We start from the raw sequence: 4,128 nt of genomic DNA, 5'->3' as shown, positions 1-4,128 counted from the left end.
CTTCTGATCTTCAGGAGTAACAAATGTAGTGATGAGTGCTCGAGCTTGCAGTTTCATCTCCATTTCTACATGTTTCTATAGTACAGTATATTGTAAGGTAAAAACCCTACAGTCATACAGACTCAATCAAATGACTCCCTACGAGCAAGAACTCGGCTTAACTAATGAGTAAATACAGAGTGGTGTGTAAGCACATGGTCAAGGGGTGAGACAAGCATGTTGTAGGGTAACTAAGGGAGGATTCAGGGTCACCTGATCACGCCCTAACTATAAACTTTGAACTATAGACGCAGTCTAAGAGTTAAGAGCTCTATTGGGGTCATACGGTACTATAAGGTCTTTAAAGTTAGCATGAACCACTACATGTATTAAGGCCGATTCACATCATGGAGCCCTGCTCTCAAGAGCTGGATTTAAGAAATCAGTGCTTTTGGAACATGTTTAGCACCATATTCAGTCAGTCAGGAACCTTACACCACTGGGTTGGCTGATTACTGGTGGTCAACATCAGTTTATGTGTTGGAGATTATGTATCGCAATTTCAGGAGCAGGACCACGTCTCCAAATACGCTCCTTCCAGTTGTCATCTGTAGAGGTTCCCCCAGTTCTGGAAGCTGTGCATTTTCGTTTAGGTGCCCCTCCCTCCCTCCTCGTTTTCAATTCTTTAACTTCTTCCTTTCTATTTAGTACACGGGGATCTGCCAGGCCCGGGAGCCCCCAGCCCCTTTTGAGGCCTTCCCCAAACCGCAGCTCACTTCATGTCAAAGCCATTCACCTTTACCTACCAAAACCTTTACCTACCAAATCCTTTACCTACCAAAACACTGTCAAACCTAAGATGATGTGGGCCCAGCTAGTGAAAGCTAATTAATAAAAGAACCCAAAACTCAGCGGAATAGAAAAAACTCAAACTAAAAACCAGTTTAGGGGTCACTTTTGTTCTATCCCGGCAGCAACAATAAGTAAACAGAGCAAGGATTTCATTCTTTCTCTTTAGTAGTAACTGGCTCATCGTTTGGCTAGCTGCCCTGAAACAGGAAAGTCCACCCGTTAGCCGTAATGTTCAAGTTGTAAAGCACTATGATCAACCTATCTCTAATAATCGGCTGTGTACCACAGGCCTTCAAGCTGGCTGCAGTTAAACCTTTACTCAAAAAGCATCTCTAGACCCAGCAGTCTTAGCTAATTATAGGCCAATCTCCAACCTTCCTTTATATCAAACATCCTTGAAAGAGTAGTTGTCAAACAGCTAACAGATCATCTGCAGAGGCTTATTTGAAGAGTTTCAGTCAGGTTTCAGAGCTCAGCACAGCACAGAAACAGCTTTAGTGAAGGTTACAAATGATCTTCTTATGGCCTCTGACAGTGGACTCATCTCTGTGCTTGTCCTGCTAGACCTCAGTGCAGCGTTCGATACTGTCGACCATAATATCCTATTAGAGCGATTAGAACATGCTGTAGGTATTACAGGTACTGTGCTGCAGTGGTTTGTATCATATCTATCTAATAGACTCCAGTTTGTGCATGTAAATGGAGAGTCCTCTTCACACACTGAGGTTAATTATGGAGTTCCACAGGGTTCAGTGCTAGGACCAATTCTGTTTACATTATACATGCTTCCCTTAGGCAGCATCATTAGAAGACATAGCATACATTTACACTGCTATGCAGATGACACCCAGCTCTATCTGTCCATGAAGCCAGATAACACACACCAATGAGTTAAACTGCAGGAATGTCTTAAAGACATAAAGACCTGGATGGCCGCTAACTTTCTGCTTCTTAATTCAGATCAAACTGAGGTTATTGTACTCGGCCCTGAAAAGCTTAGAAATATGGTATCTAACCAGATTCTTACTCTGGATGGCATTACCTTGGCCTTCAGTAACACTGTGAGGAACCTTGGAGTCATTTTTGACCAGGACATGTCCTTCAATGCACATATTAAACAAATATGTAAGACTGCTTTCTTCCATTTGTGCAACATCTCTAAAGTTAGAAATATCCATATCACCCTATTAGAGCACTTCGCTCTCGCTCTGCAGGCCTACTTGTTGTTCCTAGAGTATTTAAAAGTAGAATGGGAGGCAGAGCCTTCAGTTTTCAGGCCCCTCTTCTGTGGAACCAGCTTCCAGTTTGGATTCAGGAGACAGACACTATCTCTACTTTCAAGATTAGGCTTCAAACTTTCCTTTTTGCTAAAGCATATAGTTAGGGCTGGACCAGGTGACCCTGAATCCTCCCTTAGTTATGCTGCAATAGACGTAGGCTGCCGGGGATTCCCATGATGCATTGAGTTTTTCCTTTCCAGTCACCTTTCTCACTCACTGGGTCATGTTCACTGTTTATCTTCTGTATGTTCCACTTCCTGTTTTATTGTGTTAGCCTTACTGTGTGTGCATTATGTTCTAGTTCTCTTCCCATTTATCATTAGTTCATTATGATCAGCTGTTCACTCACCTGTCTCTAATCGCTCATCATTCAGCCTGTGTCCCTCAGTTACAACAGTCCAGGGTTGAGTCATTGTCGCTGTTAGGTTGTCCTATGTTCAGTTCCGTCAGTCAGTCGTTCAGTCATTTCCTGCTTCTGTTCTTTTTGTTCACTCCGTCTGCATTAAACACCAACCTTCACCTACCCGTGAGTCCAGCGTTTGGGTCCTCCTTCCCTCATCCACACTGCAACCTCTGACACTCACTATGTGTTAACAGACCTCTCTGCATTGAATCATATCTGTTATTAACCTCTGTCTCTCTTCCACAGCATGTCTTTATCCTGTCTTCCTTCTCTCACCCCAACCAATCACAGCAGATGGCCCCGCCCCTCCCTGAGCCTGGTTCTGCTGGAGGTTTCTTCCTGTTAAAAGGGAGTTTTTCCTTCCCACTGTCGCCAAAGTGCTGCTCATAGAGGGTCATATGATTGTTGGGTTTTTCTCTGCATGTATTATTGTAGGGTCTACTGTACAATATAAAACACCTTGAGGCGACTTGTTGTGATTTGGTGCTGTATAACTGAAATTGAATTGAATTAAATTCGTGAATGAGGCTGTGTGGGGGTCAGCTGATGCCATCAGGGCTATTTTGTGCAAGAAAATAATCGTTCTTTTCCCGAGCACATCCAAACAGATTACTACATGCACATCATAACACAACATGTTATGATGTGCATGACGAAGACAAACGCACAAAGGGACCTAATAGACAGGAGACCACAAAGCAGAAATAATAAACTCAGAGACATAAGAAGACTAACTCAATACTAACCGTGAAAAACATGAACATCTGCAACAAATTATAAATGTAAAATAACATTAACAGAACTCAACTGTGTAAGTTAGTGAACCAAAGTGTTTTACACACATAATTATCAATCAATCAATCAATCTTTATTTATAAAGCACTTTTCATACAGAAAAAATGTAGCACAAAGTGCTTTACATAGTTAAAAGCAGCCCACCCCACCCTCCAACGCACTCCCCACACTCTCAATACACATATATCCCCCCACCCCCACCCACACACACATACACACACGCGCACACTTAAAGAGTAAAAATTGGGCTGGGCTCGCATGAGCCAAGTGAGGAAACATTATAACAGAGAGCCGTCTGCACCGGGAGCCGGTCACAGACCGCAGCCTCCGGGCTGGGCACACAGCAGGAGGGAGGCCAAGGAGCCCCCCAACCAGGCTGAGAGGACCCCAGAGACCCAGCAGCCATGGTCAATAACAGCCCCGGTGCAGAGAGCGCCCTCCGAGGAAACACTGGAGATATGGGTAAAATGATAAAATAAATAAGAACAGGATACAATATAAATATAAATAGAGTAAGAAGATTAAAAAATGAATAAGAATAAAATCAATAAATATTAGGTAAATCCTAAATTAATAATAGAATAACAGGATAGAATAAATAAGCATAAAAAATAAATAAACGCTAAGTAAAAGCTAAATTAAAAAGGTGGGTCTTGAGCCTGTTCTTAAAAACATGCACGTTCTCTGCGGCCCTGAGCTCCTCCGGCAGGCTGTTCCACAGACGAGGACCGTACCACTGAAAAGCTGCCTCTCCGTGAGTATGTGTCCTGACTTTAGGGACAATCAAAAGGCCAGTACCAGAGGACCTCAGGAGCCGCG

This window comes from Simochromis diagramma, unplaced genomic scaffold (genome assembly GCF_900408965.1).
Source record: "Simochromis diagramma unplaced genomic scaffold, fSimDia1.1 OVJJ01000005.1, whole genome shotgun sequence".
Classification (NCBI taxonomy): Eukaryota; Metazoa; Chordata; class Actinopteri; order Cichliformes; family Cichlidae; genus Simochromis; species Simochromis diagramma.
Note: the sequence above shows the minus strand (reverse complement) of the source record.